Below are 21,495 nucleotides of genomic sequence, written 5' to 3'. Positions count from 1 at the left end.
CTTCCCCCAGCCCAAATTTATCTTGCCAAGGAAGGAGAGGCAAGTGATATGATGGCAACTTGCAAGGTTATTGTTTTCTACATTGGGATTCTGTTGAAGAGGAACCATTTAGGAAAGAAGTTGGCGAAGTTTGCATCTTGGGGGAAATTTAGCTCTGCAAAGAAAGATGCTGAATATAGATTCAAGCAGCGGTAAATTGAAGGGTAACTTCAACATGGATGAGGGAAGTATATTCTTATTAGGTTTCGCTGGAGGGCGGAGCTCTTAGCTCCGCCTCCAGAGAAATCTGTAGTCTTCACAGTAAGGGCACTTGAATACGCCCTCTGTTGCCCTCTGTTCTATTGGCTAGCTCCATAAATGGAGGCTAGCCATTGGAACAGAGATCTGTCCGTCATTCACGGACCAGATTCGTGGGCGTTCCCTCGATTTTTTCCCTGGGCGTTCCCTCTGTGGAGTCATGCGGCGGTGGGCGGAGTTGTTTTTGTTTTTTTTGGTGCCATGTTGCTCTCATTCTGCGGCCGACCGACGTTGGAGGAAGTCCAGGTGGGTGAGAGCTTGTTTTTCCATTTCCTTGCCTTCCCGCCCCCCCCTCCCGCTGACCGTGTGCTGTTCCCGCCCCCCCCTCGCTGTCCTGTGCCCCGTTCCCGCCCACCCCCCCCCTCGCTGTCCTGTGCCCCGTTCCCGCCGCCTCCCGCTGTCCGTTCCGCCCCCCTCCCCGTGTGTCCGTTCCGCCCCCCTCCCCGTGGGCCTGTTACCGCCCCCCCTCCCCTTTCACTCTCCGTTGAAAGTAGAAGCCGGTCACGCATTTTCTCCCATTATAACTGTCTTTTCTATTTGACCAAATGTGGGAGATAAAGCGAGGGATCCATTTGCTCAGGTTCACACATGGGGTAAAGCGTGTAATCCAGGGCTGCATTCCAGGCCGCCGGGTTCCACAGTCCGGACTTAGCCACTGAATCGCATCTGTGACCTTTCTGCTACCGGGTGACTCCAGCGGACAAGGGTCCGCTTTGTTGAACGTGTTGCAGATGTTTCTGTGCTGAACAGGGACCACCGCTGCCGGCACATTGTGGTGCAGATGCGCCCCTTCAACTCCCCCATGCAGTTTCCTATGCGTGAGGGGGCCCCGGCTGGTGTGCTGAGGAATGGGATGTGTTCGCAGGAATCCGCTACAACCCCACAGGGTGCACGCAGCCCCGCATAATTCGTCTCCTGTGTACTGCCTTTTTTTTATCCCGCGTGCGGCCATGTACAATTCAGCAATTTTCACAGATGCTGAGTGGCAGTTTAGCTGACAGGATTGAGTTTTTCCGAATTGTTGTCTAAGTTCTATTATCGCAGTGTACCAAAAGTGGCCCCTGAAGATTTTGTGTTGCGGTGAGAATATTGTACACTTTAGCAGCTGCCTCGAGGCGCATTCTGCTGCGCGGAGAAGCTCTCTTAAGGCTTTTCCTGAGTAGCGCGCCCAGGGAAGGCCCATACAGAGAGCCGCCGAGGTATTCCCTGAGAGTTGTGGTATCAGCTGCCTGCCCAAGAGGAGGCGGGAAAGTCATTCACGTTGCATGTGCTGTTCCCGCCCCCCCTCGCTGTCCTGTGCCCCGTTCCCGCCCACCCCCCCCTCGCTGTCCTGTGCCCCGTCCCCGCCTTCCCCCCCTCGCTGTCCTGTGCCCCGTCCCCGCCCTCCCCCCCCCTCGCTGTCCTGTACCAGGAGGTGAGTGACCAATACTCCTCTGACTGGATCCGAAGCCCACTGTGTACATCATTTTATTTTTATTATGTCTCACCTCTGTCTGTTGCCAGACGTTTTGGTACTTTACAGTGGACTTAGCGCCCGCCCATTTCTACTTCGGTTCATTGTCACTCTCCTTTGCTTGCTTGGAATTCTTAGCTTCGGTAGGTTTTCCTCCCTCTACTTTATTTCTTTGTTTTTTTTTTCTTCTTTAGCGTTATGGACGCACTGCTGTCCATCCACGGCTCACTATTTCAGGTGGTACTTTTTTCTTTTTATTTAAGCACCACTTTATGAGAGTGCGTGTTTCCTCCAGCTGGCTCCCTTGTGTACTTCTCCCCCTCTGTGTTTCTCACTCATTCTGTTCCTGCCTTTCATCTTTTGTCATTTTGCTTGACCCAGCATCTCCTACCCATCCTTCGTTGTCAGTGTGCTCTCCCTACCCTCTCCTGCCCACCCTCCATTGTCCATGTGCTCTCCAATACCCTCTCCTGCCTACCCTTTGTTGACGTGTGCTTTCTTTACCCTCTCCTGCCCACCCTCCGATGTCCGTGTGCTCTCCCCACCCTCTCCTGCCCACCCTCTATTGCCCGTGTGCTTTCTTTACCCTCTCCTGCCCACCCTCCGATGTCCGTGTGCTCTCCCCACCCTCTCCTGCCCACCCTCTGTTGACGTGTGCTTTTTTTACCCTCTCCTGCCCACCCTCCGATGTCCGTGTGCTCTCCCCACTCTCTCCTGACCACCCTCTATTGCCCGTGTGCTTTCTTTACCCTCTCCTGCCCACCCTCCATTGTCCATGTGCTCTCCATACCCTCTCCTGCCCACCCTCTGTTGACCTGTGCTCTCCCTACCCTCTCCTGCCCACCCTCCATTTTCCGTGTGCTCTCCACGCCCTCTCATGCCAACCCTCTGTTGCCCGTGTGCTTTCTTTACCCTCTCCTGCCCACCCTCCGTTGTCCATGTGCTCTCCCTACCCTCTCATGCCAACCGTCTGTTGCCAGTGTGCTTTCTTTACCCTCCCCTGCCCACCCTCCGTTGTCCTTGTGCTCTTCTGCCCACCCTGTTGCCAGTGTGCTTTCTTTACCCTCTCCTGCCCACCCTTTGTTGTCCATGTGCTCTCCCCTCCATCTCCTGCCCACCCTCCGTTGTCCATGTGCTCTCCTTACCCTCTCCTGCCCACCCTCTGTTGCCAGTGTGCTTTCTTTACCCTCCCCTGCCCACCCTCCGTTGTCCTTGTGCTCTCCCTGCCCTCTTCTGCCCACCCTGTTGCCAGTGTGCTTTCTTTACCCTCTCCTGCCCACCCTTCGTTGTCCATGTGCTCTCCCCTACATCTCCTGCCCACCCTCCGTTGTCCACGTGCTCTCCCTACCCTCTTCTGCCCACCCTCTGTTGCCCGTGTGCTTTCTTTACCCTCTCCTGACCACCCTTCCTTGTCCATGTGCTCTGCCTACCCTCCGTAGTCCGTGTGCTTTCTCTACCCTCTCATATTTAATGTACTTATAAGACCTTTGGGATAGCTCCTTTCATCCATTGGTCTGTTTCTGCATTATTCACATTTTGCTTCCACCCTCCAACACATACACCATAGGCCTGCGGTCTGCGCACTTCAGTCGTTTGGATCCCCCGGTTTATGTATGGCTCATGACAGCCCCAGCTCCTTCCCTATTCCTCTGCCTGGCTCACTGCAGTGTCAGTAGCTTCGCAGACTCGGCCTCCTACTCTTGTTGCAAATGGGAATCATTGCAACATGTGTTCTATTTCGTTCAGTATAAACATTTGTTGTCAATTTAGGAGTACTATTCTCAATATACTTTGTAAGGTGCACAGCGGTTACCCTAGACTCCCCCTATAACATGTGTATTGTGAGTATGTGAAGAAAAAGTTACATGCCTGTGGTAACGACCTATCTGGTGGATGCTCGGTCTACCTGCAGATTTCTTACCTGTAGAATAATCCCAATGATCACACTGGATACGGAAACTTCAAGCTTTCAGACTGCTGTTAGTGGTACGCTGGCTTTGTATCGATGCCGGAAGAGGCATCAGATGACATCACTAAACATCCTGGTGTAACAACATTCAGTTCCCATCCATTATTTCCAAGCCTTCAAGGCGAGCTAACGGATTGGCATTGACAAAAGTAGTACAAAACTAAATTTGAATCTGGGGATTTTATTAGCTTTCCCCAACAAAAATCCATCAGAGAGGCGGGCTGGTTGCTAAGGTATTATATATATGAAAGAGCTTAAAGATTACAGCCTAAATGGTATCAACGGTCAGCATCTTTTTTTATTTGCTACATATGAGAAAAAGCACATGGAGGTCAGCAACTGTCGTTAGTCACAGTGGAAGAGTAGACTATCTGGCATTCGATACCCGACAATCTCTGTAGGTCAAAGGCCAGCGATTCTGAATATTCATTGATGTAACCAATTATTCATGTATATAGGAACACAAAAAATTAGCGCCTGTGCTAATTTGAATTCATTCACTTAAGCGTTTTTTAGCTATGGTGTGGCAAAATACTCTTATGGGAATATGAAGGGCAAATACAACCTATTTCTCAGCTCTAGAATTCCTTCTCTCCCCTTCAATATGTATTCATCAATTCGCATAAGCCTTTTTTTTAATTAACTTTAGTTACATGAACTATCTTTGGTAAAGTTTCATGAAAATTATTGAAGTGAAGTTATGGTTAGGTTATCGCACCAAAAACTGTTTTGATTAAAAAAAACTGGAAACGCACAAAAACACGCACGGTGCAGTTATGATTGTGAATTAAAACCTAAAAATCCCACTGACATTAACAATCCATAAATTGCAAAATAGTCATGCAAACTATAACTCGGTCACCAAAGGAGAACTAGTGGATTTGCCAAAAAGAAAAAAAACAAGCATTTACAATGCAATGGTCTCGGCATTTTAAAGTTAGAGCTATTGGCATTGCTCATGACATTATTTTTATTTATGTTTGTTTTTTTAAACATAAATAAATGGCATTGTCATTTACAATGCCAATAGCAGGGCAGAAGAGCAAGCACAACGAACGAGGGGGCAGGACAGCAAGCACAAGCAACGAGCTATAAACAGACACAGAGAGGAGGAGAGAATCCCCAGGTACATGGAACACTTACCCAATCAACAATTGTGAGACTAAAGGTATATAGGAAGGCACACAAAGCACCAGTTTCTAGAAGAAAGTATGTTGGGGAGCTCATGGGAGGTCAAATGAGAGCAGAAAGAGGTAAGGGGGCGCTTGAAGACTGGAAGGGATCGTCAGAGCAGAAGTCATGTGGGGAGAACAGATGGCCAAGAAATAAGAGTGCAACAGAGAAAGGTAGGGCAGGGAGCAAGGAGAGAAAAGGCAAAAACATTAAAAAAGTGACAGGTTAGGAGATCCTAATGATAAGGGGGTACAAATGAGGGCAGAGAAATGCACGCAAAGGGAAGGAAGTCAAGTTGTCATTTACAATGCCATTAGCTCTAACTTTTCCAAAGGCGAAACCGTTGCATTGTAAATGCTTGTTTTTGGTGGTTGCTTTGAGAGCATGGAGAATTTAGATCATGTCAATGGTGGTTAAGAACGGGATGGTGCTCCGGAAACGTCCATTGGTAGGAGGAACTGGCTATCAAGTGTATTGGAAAGAGCAGTCTTTATATGGTTTGATTGTAGCATTGAAGGATTTGCTTATGTTTGTCATTCTCGACTGAGCAAGGACTCATGGGGGAGTGAGTGAATGCATTGTTTGAAGCTTTGAAAAGTGCATCACTATAGTTCTTAATGGTTTTAGAATTATGTGCAGAATTAGTTTAACAACATTCAAGTTTACAGTGCATGCAGTACTGAGGGGAATTAGGTCAACAGGTGATGCTGAAGCGTGCTAGGTCTCCTGGTTTCTTTATAGCCTATTTTAAAACGTTCATTATTGGGTTTACCAAGGGTCAGCATATTTTGATGTCGCCGTTTTAGGTCGAGTCTAGAGTCAGCGCGCAAGCGCTGCTCTGGTGATCATCTGCTGTAGATCAACACGTGAGTGAAGCACTGCCCGCCCATTTTTTTTCATTGGCTTGTGTCTTTGTCCTTCGTAAATGCAGTCTTCTGACTGATTAGGAGGCTTGTTAGTCCCTCCATATTATGGCCATGTCGTCATTTGGCTACCTGCACCTTTACTTCGAGTGTTACAAGGTACGGTATGTGTTTTTTAGGCCGTGAGCACTATTTTTCTGTGCCCTCTCCCCTCTGTGCCTTCTAGCCTGCAGTCCTGTTGTCTGTGCCTTCTCCCCCGCACCCCCGCCCGCACTCCAGTTGTCCGTGTCTCCCCCCCTCCTGTTGTCCGTGATGCAAATGCAAAAGGTCTCGCGTAAATGAGAGTCCTATTGCATTGCAAATGCTGGTTTTACTTTGAATGGCAAACCTGATCTGTGTTTCTATCTTCCATCTTGCTCTTATTACATTCTGATGAGAGATTGACTGTCCGGCTTTTGTTGGGGTTGGAATGTACAGGACACCCCTCCTCAGCTTTGTATTTCATCCATTCTGATCTGTCCCTTGCAAGGAGATCGGGCGCGGGCATATGGGGCACAGGAAATACTTGAGAAGCAATGCCAACGTCCTCGTACTTTTGTAGACCAGTGGTGTTGCGCCCCGGGAGTGAGTCGAGAGGTACAAACAGGATCGTCAATTGTACTTCTTGCGCGCCACGCACGATCGAAGTCCCAGCAGAAAGGTGTGAACATCGCCTTCAACTCAGTAAGAGGGGCGTGGAGAGGCCATCGCCATGTTCAAAATAGAAGGCACAGGACACGGCAAGTCTTCACCCAAATTTCAACAACTCTTTCTCTCGCACAAATAGGTGACAATAATCCCAATATGGCTACACAGCAATACTAACTTCATCTATTGTTTACCCAGTTGCTAACTGCACATTCTCCTCAAATCAACGCGCCCCTCCTCCAACACTCTCCCCTTCTACAGTTGGGCTTTTCTTTCTCTTCAGAACCCCTACGCTCTCATTACTTCCGGGAGAGCAATTCGGTTACGGCAACAGATGCTGAACACAATACAAAGATCTCCATGTTCAGACTACAACTCTAGTTGAATCTCCAGAGTTTGGTAGCGACTCGCTCTCGTCCGATGCGCAAGTTAATAAGGGTGGCAGATTCCTTCCCCCTTGTACACCCAGGGACAGTAAATGTAATCCCTTATAGAGCTGTACACAGCAGCAGTAGTAGTAGTAGTAGTAGTAGTAGTAGTAGTAGTAGTAGTAGTAACTGAGATACTGTAGTTAGCCCTCCGCGTGCCACACTCCTGAGTCCCAAACCCGGCAGCACCCATCTGCCATGACAGCCCCCTGCCAGCTTCAGTACCTCGATGACCTGGACCAATTTGTCTGCACCAATTTCCCAGAGCCGGGCGGCCGCTGGTGCACAACCTGTTGGCGAGAGCCGCCCTGAGTAAGCAAATCCCAGGACTGCACCGGCTTCTACATGCTCCACTAAAGGTATTTTGGACAGTAGACGAAGGGGAACTGGTACTCAAACTATTGGTAGGAGTGGATACTGTGGGCAATGGTGGATATGAAAACAAGTTACTTACCTGTAACTTTGGTTCCCCAGTATTGGTAACTTTCATAGATTCCCATAGCTTGTATCATTCCCCGTCGTCGGAATAGGAGTCTTGGTAACAAAAATAACATAGCAGTAGGTACAAAAGAGAAAGAAAAAGGCCTAGGTCTCATTCCCTTTTGTAGCATATCCGCCTCTTTTTGTAAGACAGACCAAAACTAAGCCTCAGCCAATCAGAAGAGCCTCACCCCATAGTACCCTCTTGAAGGAACCTCAGAGCCTCAGGTTTTCATAGCAGTTGTGTAACAGTAACCACATCTGCTGAAGGCTGAGCTTTCCCATGGGAGGAGGGTGGGCGCATGGGAATCTATGAAAGTTACCATAACTGGGGAACCAAAGTTACAGGTAAGTAACTTGTTTTCTTGTCCCAGTATTGGAACTTTGATAGATTCCCATAGCTTGTAGCAGAGTAGCTAGCAGTAGGCAATAAATCACATTTTGTGACATAATTAGTTATGTTAGTATCCGTACTATCATAAGAGAAGTAAATCACATACTGAAATAACAACCTGTACCAACAGTAAATACAAAATGTGCAGAAATAGGAAGGAGGGATAGTAGGGAAAGCTCACCAATTAGTGGAAGAGGTTCCTCAGGACTGTCTGGCCCACAGCTGTGTCTTCCTGTGTCAAGGATTCCAAACAGTAATGCTTCGTAAAGGTGTGCAAGCTGCTCCAAGTCGCAGCTCTGCAAATGTCTCTGTGGTGTACTCCCGCGAAGAGAGCTGTAGATGAAGCCACAGATCTTGTGGAGTGTGCTCTAATCCTGCTGTCCAGCGGCTTACCCGCTGTTGCGTGGCAATATAGAATGGCACTGGAGATCCATCTTGCAATACTTTGCTTTGAAAGTGGAAGGCCTTTGCGAGGACCACCAAAAGCGATGAATAATTGTGAAGATTTACGAAACCCTTTGGTGCGATCCAAATAAAATTTCAAGCACCGCTGCACATCCAGAGAATGGAGTGACCTCTCCGCTAGTGTGGAAGGGTGAGGAAAGAAAGACTTGAGAATCAAAGGTTCATTTAGGTGAAAGTTTGAGGGTACTTTAGGTATGAACCTCGGATTAGTTCTTAAAATTACGCCATTTCTTTTGAAATGGAGAAAAGGATCTTGTATTATGAGAGCCTGCAATTCCCCAATGCGTCTTGCCGATGTGAGGACAAGAAGGAGAGCCAATTTCCACGAAAGGAATTTCATGTCCGCTCGATGAATCGGTTCAAAGGGATTTCTCATGAGCTGTGAGAGAACTAAATTCAAATGCCAAGTGGGAGGCAAAAGGTGTGCCTTGATCAGTGAGGATTTCTTTGGGAAACCCTACTCGACTGAACAATTCAATCATTTTCTCACCAACTTGTTTAGTTGTAGTAGCTGTTAATGGGAAAGCTTCGGGAAACCGTGTAGCATAATCAACTATTACCAGAATATGCTGGAATCCTTTTCTGGTTTTGGGCAAGGGTCCAATGATGTCCATACCGACTCTCTCGAACGGTTTACCAATAATAGGTAAAGGCTGCAGGGGGACTGCCGGTGGTTTGGTCATGTTTTTCCGTTGACAAATGCCACACTCTTTGCAGTATACTGAGGAGTCTTTATAGATCCCAGGCCCAAAAAAATTATTCAGGATATTTTGCGTCGTTTTTTCGTGACCTGTATGCCCTGCCAGCAAATGACTGTGCCCAAAGAATAAGACTTGATCTCTAAAGGACACAGGTACTAGGAGTTGAAGAGGATCATCTGGTTTGCCTTGTCTATACAGTAGATCGTTTCGTATTATAAATTTGGGAAAAACATTGTTATCCACAGTCTGATTTTCGTGAGCTTGTTCCCAGGCATTGTATAGTGTCGCATCGTTCATTTGTGCAAACCGTAAACTTTTATCCATGATCCAGGGGTCTGGGGAAAGTAGCGCTGGAACTGTGTCATTTTGTTTGTCGGTTGAACCAAATCCTCGTGTGCCTCGTTCTGTCTCTTCCAACACCTGACGTTCCTCCAAAGAGGGGTATGAGACTTGTTCGCAAATTAGTTGAGCTACTCGATCACCTCTCTTTATTTGAAACTCTTTTTCCCCAAAATTAAAGAGTACAACTCCGACATTTCCCCTGTAGTCTTCGTCAATGACTCCGGCTCCTACATCAATGAAATGTTTTGCTGCTAGACCGGAACGTGGTGCAATTCTTCCATAGCAGCCTGAAGGCACAGCAATTTGAATATCCGTTTCTATAAGCTCTTTTCCCTGTGGGGGAATAGTATAATCGTAAGCACTGTATAAGTCATAACCGGCTGCTCTACATGACCCTTTTGTAGGTGACGTTGCATTTTCAGAGAGTTTGACAAAGCGTAGGATATCACCATTTGTTTTGTGACAGTCGTTTTCTTTCAAACTAAGTTTTGGTTGCAAGACACCTTGAGATTGAATGTATGAGCCTTGTTCCAAAGTTTTTTTAAACATTTGCAAAAATCTTGGGTTGTCTGTTCCGATAATCAAGTCTTCGGGGAGGGTTCTTAAGACGCCTACCCTAATAACATGAGGTTTCCCTATGGCCGGTAGTATTGGTACGTCGGCTAAAGGGTAGGGCTTAACATCGCCATGTACACATTTGATATTAACTTTCTTTTGGGGAATATACTGGTCAAGGGGTACATGTTGTGACTGAATAACTGACTGCCGACATCCTGAATCCAGGAGAGCTTGTACAGATGCACCATTCACCTTAACACTTACTCTGTATGTGGCTCCCATTTCTGCTGAATATAGCACATCTCTGGGTAGATAGCCGACCTCCATTGGTTCTTCTTGACTTCTTTTCTTCGGGCATAACCGTGCGATATGACCCCAATTTCCGCAGTCAAAGCATTGTGGTTCTGATGGCCTTGTGGGTCCCGTACTCCATGGACGAGGACGGAAAGAGTCTACTGGTCTCGGTACCCGCTTTTCATTTTTCTGTACGGGTCTGGAAGACTTTTCACTGTCCCAGCTTAACTTCGTATTTGTCTTGTTAAACTTTTCATAGTCCCAGTTTGGGTGTTTGGGTTGCGCCCGTGAAAATGTCGAAGCCATTTCGACCGCGTCCTTGGTGGATAAGTTATGGTGTTGTCTCAGCCATTTTTGTGTTGCAAATGGAAGCGCTTCTAGAAATTGTTCCAAATATATTCGATCTAGTATTTCCTCTTTACTGCTGATTGACGGGGTGAGCCATTTATCGGCGGCCATTTTTAGTCTAACGAAAAGAGTTTTCGGATTCTCTCCAGGGTTTCCTCTTTCTTTTCGGAATCTCAATCTATATGCCTCTGCGTCCAGTCCAAGATGGTCTAATATTATTTTTTTAATGTCAGCATACGAAGTGTCTCCATTAGGGTTTGCGACCTGATATGCGGCCTGGGCTTCACCTCCTAACAGAGGCGCTAGGAAGAAGGGCCACTTAGTGATAGGCCAGCCGCATGCTCTAGCGGCTCTTTCAAAATTTAACAGGAACGCATCTGGGTCTTCCCCCGGGTGATATTTTTGGAGGGAAACTGTTGGAGCGCCATGGCTGACGGGTCTTTCTACGTTCCCTGTTCTTTGTACGGGGTCAGTCCATGGAGGTAACTATTCTGAGTGGGACTCAAAGGCTTTCTTCCATATTTCTCTATCAGCTTGAGCCGAAGTTAGTTGTTGTTCTACTACCCATTCAAGTCTTTCTTGCCCCTTCACTAACTGTTGCACGACGGATTCCATCTTTTCTACACAGATGGTGCTGGTGCCCGCATTCTCCACCACTGTGACGGGGTCAAGATGAATTGGCAAAAGGCGGGTCTTAGTTTTAACGGGTTTTATTAACTTGAGCAAATGGTCAGTACACTTCTTTCTTGAAGGCGTATTTCGTCGTGGCGACCTGCTTCTACTGGGTCTCCTGTGATGTCTTTCGGACGGGTCCAGTCGACGAAACGCCTCCGGGCTTCTCCGGGTTTTAACGTCTGGATCCGTCTTGGCTCTCGATTTAAAGAGACAGAAACAGACTTCCGTCAGTGGGGTGCTTTACATATATACAAGTGTAGGGGAGAGGGAGTGAAGACACATTAACCAGTGTAATCTTCTCAACAGCGTACTATAAGCGGTGCAAGGTAGTGCTCAGGGAAAAAGGTACACCAGATCAAGATCCCGGGTCACGGTAAACTACTAGACTCGTTCTTACGTCCCACCCAGTTCAGGATAGTATTGCGTACCTGGGATAGCCACACACCTCCCCTGGGTGTGTGGCAGGGCGAATCGTGGAACCGTTGGCCTCCTGGCTTCTCGTCCGGTCTCTTGCTTCTAGACTCCTCAGGCTCGGAGTCTGTCTCTGGATCCCGCTTCGTAGTCCTCCGCTCTTCCTGGTTTCCCTCCACACGTCTTCTCCTCTCCGGGTGAACAAGCACACCTGGTGTTGGCGTTCCTCCGTATAAGGCGTCTCGGCGTCGGCGTACGACGCCGCCCACTCCTCTTCGTTAAAGGGCCAGTGTCTCTCCTCGGTCTCTGGTGCGCTGTCTGTGACGTCAAGATTCTGTGAAGGGTAGAAGAGGGGAGTTGAAGGGGAAACAATGTCCTGTACAGGTAGTGTCACTTTGTTACATTCATCTTGCATGGTTCCGCTTTGAACTTCCTGAGAAGCCTCGGGATCACCGGAATGGGGGGAAAGGCGTACACAAATGCTCTTGACCAAGCTATCGAAAGCGCATTCCCTAATGACCCTCAATGGTGAAGCCTGCTTGCGTAGGACTGGAATTTCTTGTTGATCGGGGTGGCAAATAGATCTATTGAGGGTTTGCCCCACCGTTGAAAAATCTCCTCCAAGACCACCTGGTTCAGTTCCCATTCGTGGCTGACTGACGACAGCCTGCTGAGTCTGTCCGCCTTTTCGTTTAGAACCCCTGGTAGATGTTCTGCCTGCAGCGATATTCCGTGAAGAATAGCCCATTCCCAAATCTTCTGGGCCTCTTGAGACAACGGAAGAGATCTGGTACCCCCTTCCTGGTTTATGTAGTTCATGGCCGTGGTGTTGTCCGTTCGGACGAGAACCGCCGACCCCTGCAGTCGTGGGAGAAACGCCTGTAGTGCTGGCCTGATAGCCCTGAGTTCTAGGAGGTTGATGTGAAGAAGACTGTGCTGGGGCAACCAATGCACGCTGACCTGAAGATCCTGAAGCACCGAACCCCAGCCGTCCAGTGAAGCATCCATTGTCACCACTTGAGGAGCCGGATTGCTTACGAAGGATAGACCTTGGGAAAGGTTCTTGCTTCGTCCACCACAAGGCTGCTCTTTTCATTGCTACTTTAATCATCACCTTGTCGTCGAATGAGCCGTGAACTTGCCTCTATTGTTTGTGTAGCTGTTCCTGAAGAGTCCCCATCCGCAATCTGCAGTGAAGTATCAGAGGAATGCATGAGGAGATCATCCCCAGAAGGGATTTGTAACGGTATACAGAAAGACACCTTTTTCTCAATAGCAGCGCCATGGATTGTAGTTTTTCCTGCCTTTCTAGGGATGGAAAAGCCTTGTTGACATTTGTGTCCAAGATGGCCCCCAGGAAAGGCGCTTTCCTGGACGGAATCAGAGAGGATTTCTCTTTGTTGAGAGTAAGACCCAAATTCTGGAATAGGTTCGTACATGCGTTGACTGCTTCCCTCGCAGCCTTCCTGGATGGGGCCTTCAGCAACCAGTCGCCCATGTATGGGAAGACCTGAAAATTATGTTTCCGCAGGAAAGCTGCCACCGGTGCCAGCATCTTGGTAAAGATCCTTGGGGCAGAGCAAAGTCCGAAGGGTAAAACCCTGAATTGAAAGTGGCTCTTGGCTACTGTAAACCGTAGAAACCTCCTGTGTGCTGGGTGAATGGGTATGTGAAAATACGCATCTTCGAGATCGAGAGTGGCCATGAAATCCCCAGGATTGATGAGACGCAATATATTCTGAAGTGAAACCATCCGAAAGGATTGGGAAATGAGATAGGTGTTTAGCTCCCTGAGATCTAAAATAGGACGCCATTTCTCCAGCATCTTCTTGACCAGGAAGAACCTCGAATAGAATCCATTGCCTCTGAGATAAGGGGACTAGCTCCACAGCTCCTTTTAGAAGCATCTGATGAACTTCGAGCTGCAAGAGACGCAGATGTCTTGAAGGAATGGCAGCAGGAGGCTAGGAAGGTGGGATTTGTGTGAACTCTAAAGTATGGCCCTTTCGAATGATGTTGAGCACCCAACGGTCTGATGTTATCTGAGTCCAGTTGCGGAGGTATTGAGACACCCTGCCTCCTACAGATGTTGTTGTGGAGGTGGGTACAGCAGGCAGAGCCAGAACGCCGCTATTGCCTCTTAGACGTATCACGTCCCTGGCGGTTCTGCTTCCCTCTCGTATTCGATCTAGAGAAAGACTAGGCTTGACCTTGCTTTTGGTGATATGGCTGGCGGTACGACTGCGACATTGATCCATGGACGAGTACTTTTGCTGCTGGTATGAGCCTCTGTATGATGTGGTACTCCTCCCTCTGGCACCCCTAAAAGGAGCTTTCCGGTATTGAAGCATACCAAGAGACCTAGCAGTCTCTGCATCCTTCTTTATCTCTTTGAGGGCATCATCTATGTGTTTTCCAAATATTGCCTCTCCGTCGAAAGGGAGGTCCAAGATCTTATTCTGGACCTCCGGCCTGAACCACGTCGAACTGAGCCATCCTTGGCGACGAAGAACCGCTGCACCAGCTAATGAACAAAAAGCCGTAGTGGCAATGTCCATGGCACACTCCATCACTTCAGCCGATGTCGCTTCCCCTTCTTGCAGTATTTTCTTGGCCTCACCTCTTGTCTCCTGGGGAAGTTGTTCCAAATAAGGTGAAAGGTTACGCCACAATTGGCGATCATACCTGCCCAGTATCGCCAAAGCATTTGCCGCTCGCACCAGGAGGCTAGCCATTGACGAGAACCTTTTTCCTGCGTTATCAAGTCGCCTGCCCTCCTTATCAGGAGGAGTTGTAAGGGGGGCCGAAGGGTTACGGGACTTCCTCTGTGCCGCCTGCGATATTACAGAGTCCGGTTTTGGTTGCCCAGTCAAGGACGCTAGACCATCTTCAGGTGCCTTATATTTATTGTCCAGGCGTGGCAGGACCGGAATAACAGTAGCCGGGTTTTTCATAGCCTTGAGACCCTCATCCCACACCTGCTCCATAATGGGTATAGATCGGGTCACCTTCCTATAGGGCTCTTTAAAGTCATAGAGAAAACACTCCGTCTGTACGGAAGGCATAGGCAGCTTGAATCGGCTAGATGCTCTCTCCATCAACTTATGGAAACCCCCGACATCCACTGGGGGAGAATCCACCGGGTCTGGACTAGGCGACGCTGGATCCGGGATCACATACTCATCCCACTCTAAGCCCTCATTAGGCCGGTTATCAATATTCTGATCCTCATCCGAGGAATCATCCTGTACGTCTGGTAGTGTTGAAGGAATATTCGGAGCAGGTGTTTGTGGCTGAGAGAACACCTGAGTTGGCAACTCTGGAGAAACCATCATTGGAGTTGTAGGGGCAGGCATAGTTTGAACTGCCGGGATAGACGCAGCCTGGATCGTAGCCTGAGAGGCCCTGGTTTTATAGTTCTGTAGCATGCTATGGAGATCTGCCAAAAGTGAGGAAGGAACAGACACCATCTTCTGGCCTGCGGACTCCTGACGTTGATAAGAATGTTGGTAAGAACATTCATGAAGAAACTCGCCTTCAGAATCGGTTTCCTGACATTTTCCCAGCAGTTGAGATGGACTGTGAGCATACCCAAAAGAGTCCTGATCATCTTCGTCAGAATACTCTTCTTCGTCTTCTTCCAGTAACAAAGCGGGAGGCAAGGGGGTAACCCTCCTTGGAGATGTCATGTCCGGAGTTATCCTTTTCAAGGAAATTGTTATTTTCTCCGTCGACGACTGCCTCGTCGACGGTACCGTGCTCAATGGAGAAGGTAAAGGTAAACCCGTTGTAGTCAACGGAAGAGTCACCGTCGACGAACGGGCTATCGACGACGAGATGGGCGTCGTTGACGAGACAGTCGACAATCCTGCCGTCATCGTCATGGTTGTCGTCGAAGCACTCGTCGACAACATCGTCGTCGTCGATATTCCCATCGACATCCTCGTCGACGTTGCGGTCATCGTCGTCGACAATCCTGTCGACATCGACTGTACCAGCGACGAGCCAGTCGACGGTACCACTTTAGTCACCTTGAATTTAGACGCCTTCGTCGACGGAGCCTTCTGCTGCGTCGTCGACGACTTGGAGCTCTTCTCTGACTTCTCAGATGACCGAGAAGATGGTTTCTTGAAAGTTGTAGCAGTCTCCATCACTGCTGAACGTGTAGATGGCGCTTCCCTTTCCTTTACACCGTGGTGAGGAGATTTTACAGGACTTTGGCCCTCAGACTCACGGGGGGTCTTTTTTGAGGCCTTAACTGGACGCTCCACAGAAGGTGAAGTCCCTTTTGACTGACCTTCTGGATGATGTTGCTGAAGAAGAGTCCTCAGTGTCACTTGACACCGTCTCTTTCCTGGACTTCAATTTCTGGAGCCAAGTGAGGAGGCAACCCTCACGGTCCCGGAGGGTCTTTGAAGAGAAGGTGTGTCAGATCTCGCAGTCCGCAGTTTTATGATCCGGATACAGGCAATATATACAGTCCTTATGCCTGTCCTCCACATACAGTCTTTTCTTGCCACAGGTGGAACATGACTTGAAAAGAGCGTTCTTCTCTTTTTCAGACATTTCAGAAGAAACACCTAACAATCCTGAAGAAAAAAGTTGAAGAAAATTCTCAAAAGAGTAGAAAATGAGCAGAGCTCATAGGAGACTCCCTAAGCACAACGTGCAGTAGAAAATCTGAGGCTCTGAGGTTCCTTCAGGAGGGTTCTATGGGGTGAGGCTCTTCTGATTGGCTGAGGCTTAGTTTTGGTCTCTTACAAAAAGAGGTGGATATGCTACAGAAGGGAATGAGGCCTAGGCCTTTTTCTTTCTCTTTTGTACCTACTGCTATGTTATTTTTGTTACAGAGACTCCCATTCCGACGACGGGGAATGATACAAACTATGGGAATCTATGAAAGTTCCAATACTGGGGCAATTGAAGGTACTGGGAACCACACTAATCGGCCTAAAACACTGGGGTCACGGAGTGTCCTTGGAAACTGTTGCAGTTATGGGGCATTGGGCCTCATTGTAGTTCATATTGTATCCCTGGGACGTCCTGGGGTAAAGAGGGAAGGTTTATAGAGGGAGGTGGCAGAGAGGGTAAAATGACTATGGGTATCACTGATAATTGGGGTACATACTTGGGAGTCTCAGCAGACACTAAAGGCATGGTGAACTGTCTCAAAGCATAGCTATATTTGGTTTATAGATAGACACCAAAGAAGGCTTTCATTTTGAATGTAAAGATTATCAGTGAGGTAGTGTTGTATAAGCTCAGAGGTAAAGAGATCCACATTCTTGTGGCACTCCCGAAGAAGGATTGAGTTATAAATAGTGCCTGTCTGGTGTTCAAACGATATCTTGGGGACATTCAGAAAGCTTAAAAGCTTGAAAGTACGCTAACAATTGGCTTTATGGATTGTAGCTTACATTTGCTTACTTTCTATTTGCAGTCTTTATTGGTTATAGGCTGTCCAGCTTGAGTTTGTCCCTTCCTGGCTTATAGTCTATTTGCTGTATTCTTCCCCAGTACTCGCTTTTTGTAAACAGACCTTTAAATCTTGTTCTTATCTTGTCACGTTTGCTGTGCATTCAAAGACAATAGGTCAAATGTCAGGTTCTGTCTTCCAAGGGAGCTTTGTGCTTACTTTTCTTTCTCGGACTACAAAGTGAGAGAATTTATGTGACAATCATGCTGGCTGCTGGGGGTCGGAGGAAGGCTGCACAGTGGTATTTTTTTTTTCTACTGCACAACAATATGTAAATGAACTGTGCAGATATTTCAGAGTATATCAGAATTAAGAAAGCACAAATGATGCAAATTTTTGGGCAATTCTGAAGTGTGGTGAAAACAAATATTTCAATACAATCAAAACAAATCAATACACTTGGTCGTGGGTATTCAAAAACGTATTCTCTCTGGAGGAGGAGCCAAGATGGCGATCGAGATGGCTGCGTAACCGCTCGGCTCTGTGAGCCTCCTCACCCCGCACATACATCCTGGCACTTATCCTGCGCTGCAACGGCATCTACATGTAGGCGAAGAATCACTTTTACTTACCGCTTGCTCCTGAGGCTTCTGCTTGCTGCGGACCCGTTGGAGTGTCCCCGACTGTTTTGAGGCCTTCACGGAGCTGGGACCAGGGTCTCGAGTGCGGAGAGTGGCCGGCCGCGACTGCAACAACAGCGGACTCTGGTGATGGTGAGGACTCGGCCGGCGGGAACTAAAGTCCTGATTGCCGATGGCGACAGTGCCGACCCAGCCCAACTGGCGGAGAACCGTGTGGGGAGTGTGATGCAGCTGGGTCGAGGGCGGTCCATGATTCTTAGCCCCCCATTCCGGTGTTGTATCCGGGCCCATTACCGACTTTGCCCGGAGTCAGCGTGCTGCCCCCAGGGTGCGGCGGAGTTTTTAGCCTTTTGGTGACTCTCCGCTGCGGAACCTGCCTTGGCTCGTGAGATTCCTGCTGTGAATCCTGTTTCTCCCTGATGTGAGATCCGGTCCCGAGGTGAGGTGGAGAAGGACGAGGCCGGAGCAGCTAAGATGGCGGAGAGCGCCCTCGTACGCACACCTCACCCAGGCAGAGAAGCCGCTATGCGAGAGAGTCCTGGGGTCTGGCGACACGAGAGAGAGCCCACGCCCAGAGATGTTTTGGCTGCGTTAACAACTCTGCATAAGACCCTGATCCGGGACGCCCGGGATCTGGGAAGGAGGATGGCCGCCATTGTTGTCCCACCGCTCCACATGGGTGGGGATGAATCACAAGGAAGCGCCATTGGGCCCGCCTTTGCGTCAGTGATGATCGTTCCAGCTGCGCCTACGTTTGTGGAGACGCCGATAGCCCCGGTCCGTGACATCGCTTTGGATTGCTCTGCTGTGTTTGGGAGTGACTCGTCGGGGCCCTTAACTGTACGGCGGCGGAAGTCACAACATCGATCCACAGTTTGGGTTGCCTCGGCGGCGTTTCAACAATTGTCGGATTGTGTGTCCTTCTCCTCCTGGCTGGTGAGACTGTTCTGCCTGGGGGATGTTTCCAGTATCGGTACTGCCACGTACGGAGTTCCGCCATGCGTACTTGACTGGGATTTGGGGGCTACAGTCCCATGGAGTATTGGCGCTTCCCATACCGCCCGGTTCGGTTGGGCCCACCACACTGTACTGTATGCCGCTTGATGACTGGCCGTATGTGGGCACTATTGATAGAGAAGGCCTGGGATGATAACGTTTAGGATATGATGGACCGCATTGTTGGCTGACGGTGTTTTGGAGAGACACTCCACGGGGATGTTACTGTTTAACTTTATGATTCTTGCTTACTGCGGCTCTTCTGCCTGATGTATATTGTGCACGATAGGTGAGGGGGGGGCCGGGTGGTCTGATCGATGGCCCTTCTTCATATTCTTCAGATTTTTCTCTTTTCTTTTCTTCCTTTTTATTCTATATTTCAGGTCTCTTCTTTAGGGCGATAGACACGCTGCTGGGGGGGGGATAGGCCGTAGCCTTCTGCAGGGGTGCAGGGTGGGGGGTAGGGGGGAAGAGGGTGGTTTCTTTGTCCTTCCTTTGTCTCTATGGCCCTTTGCTTTTTCTTTTTCTGGGTGTCGTCGTCTTCATGTTTCCTACAATCTGTTTTGTTTTTAAGGGCTGGGGTGCTGATTCGACAGGACGTGTATGTGTTGTTTACATTTATCCTGACTCGTATACTTTGCCCCCGTGTCCTCAAGTGTATTCGCCCTCATTGCGGATTTCTGTTTCCTGTTGCTATTGTGGGATCATGTGTGACCGTCTGGCACTTCTTCTGATATTTTTTCTGTTTTATTCTTCTTCATTGTAAAATTAACCTTCTTAAATCCTGCTTATTACGCTGTACGCTTAAATACGAGTCGTATCCTTGATACTTACCTGGCCCCGGCTTTTGGACCGCCGTTTCTTTTTATACTGCTTTGCTTACCTTACGAAGTGATTAGCGGCCGGCCGGGATGGTTGTAGGCCCATGCTTGTATTTATGTGACGTGATAATGAAGGTTTAAAAAAAAAAAAAAAAAAACGTATTCTCGGGGGCCAAAATTAAGGTCTGGCTTGTGGCCAAGGGCTGCACAGTTAAGCCTGCGTGGTGGGGCTGGGTTACTGGGGTAAAACAATCACCCCCATTTCAAAAGATTACTAGACCGCTCTGTATTTCGAAATGCGACATTTATGTATGTGCCACGAATAAATACTGTCAATATTTTTATTTTTACTGAGGTCTGTGTGTTTGACCGTTGTTTTCCATCTTTGCCTTGTTTTGATAAGCACCCAGTTCCCTGCCCTTAGGACCTCAGTTGCGCAGGCACTTGGAAACGCCCTTCATTTGTCTCAGACCCCTATGTCTCTTAAAGTCACTCCGAGCAACCCTTAATGGCCCTGTTGAACAAGTTACTTACCTTCGGTAACGCTGTTTCTGGTAGATACAGTATCTGCCTGTGGATTCCTCACCTTGTGAATATCCCCTTGCGTCAGCAACATTCGGAAATTCTTTTCATAGCTTCGCGCCGACGTGGACTTGGACGTCATAGAGGCACGGCATCGCTCGCGACTCCGCTGACGTCACCGACGCCCATAATAGGCCCACGCTGGCGTGATGACATCAGTTCCGCCCTTTTTTCCGTGCCTTCGAGGCACACGGACGGACCAATGATAGTGTGTATATATATATATATATATATATATATATATATATATAATACACAGTACACAATAAACAAGGTAACAGACACAGTGTGAAGCAAATGTAAGAAAACATTTGAAATAACACATTAACCTTGACCATAAAATATTTACAACACAGATTCTCTGGCATAGAAGAGTGGACAACGGGGAGGCGGGTGGGTCAGTGAGAAATCCGCAGGCAGATACTGTATCTACCAGAAAAAGCGTTACCGAAGGTAAGTAACTTGTTCTTCTGATAGATACGTCTGCCGTATGGATTCCTCACCATGTGAATAGAGTCCCACAGCAGTCCCCACTCCCGGAGGAGGGTGTCCACTTCTCTAGACCAGGAAATCCTGAAGAACAGAGCGTGCAAAGTGGCCGTCCCTCCTCACTTTTCGGAATCCATGCAGTAATGCTTCGCGAAAGTGTGGAGGGAAGACCAAGTTGCCGCCCTACAAATGTCCTCTACAGGAACACCTCTAGCCAATGCAGTTGTTGAAGATTTAGCTCTTGTAGAATTAGCCCTTATACCCTCTGGAGGTTCCTTACCGGCCAAAGAGTAGCAGATCTTTATACAGAGGACGATCCATCGTCACAAAGTTCTTATGGACCGCTCTTCCTCTCTTGCAGCCAGCAAACCCAATGAAGAGCTGGTCATCCAACCGACAGTCCTTAGATCTGTCCAGATAAAAGGACACCGCCCTTTTGGGGTCCAGACAGTGTAATCTCTCCTCCTCGGAAGGGTGAGGGGGAGGATAAAAGGTAGGGAGGGTAATGGATTGACCAAGGTGGAAAGGAGTCACCACCTTAGGCAGAAAAGCAGCCCTGGTCCTAAGAACCATTCGATCAGCATGAATGGACAAGAAAGGGGGCTTGGAACTAAGAGCTTGAAGCTCACTTACCCTCCTTGCCGAGGTTATTGCAACGAGGAAAACTGTCTTAAGAGTCAAAAACCTCAGAGGACATTTATGAAGAGGCTCAAAGGGAGCACCAATCAAAAATGTCAAAACAAGATTCAAGTCCCACTGAGGCACAATAAAAGGAGTAGGAGGGAACTTATTTGTGAGGCCCTTCAAAAACCTTAAAACTACAGGAGATTTAAAAAGAGATGGCTGGTCAGGCAAGCAGAGAAATGCCGACAGCGCTGAAAGATAGCCGTTCACCGTTGCAACAGCAATACCCTGCTGCGCCAGAGAAAGGGCAAACTGGAGAACATTAGACAAATGGGCTCTCAAAGGGTCTATAGATCTCTCCCTACACCAAGCGACAAATTTTGACCAT

The 21,495-nt window shown here is 48.3% G+C and overlaps 1 protein-coding gene across 2 annotated transcripts in view; it reads right to left on the bottom strand.

Moving 5' to 3' along the window:
• POC5 (POC5 centriolar protein) overlaps positions 1–21,495 on the bottom strand; it is a 267,735-nt gene that overhangs the window by 135,874 nt on the left and 110,366 nt on the right. The window lies entirely within an intron of this gene.

This window comes from Lissotriton helveticus, chromosome 2_1 (genome assembly GCF_964261635.1).
Source record: "Lissotriton helveticus chromosome 2_1, aLisHel1.1, whole genome shotgun sequence".
In the NCBI taxonomy this organism is placed as follows: domain Eukaryota; kingdom Metazoa; phylum Chordata; class Amphibia; order Caudata; family Salamandridae; genus Lissotriton; species Lissotriton helveticus.
Note: the sequence above shows the minus strand (reverse complement) of the source record. Positions and strands in the feature narration are given on the sequence as shown.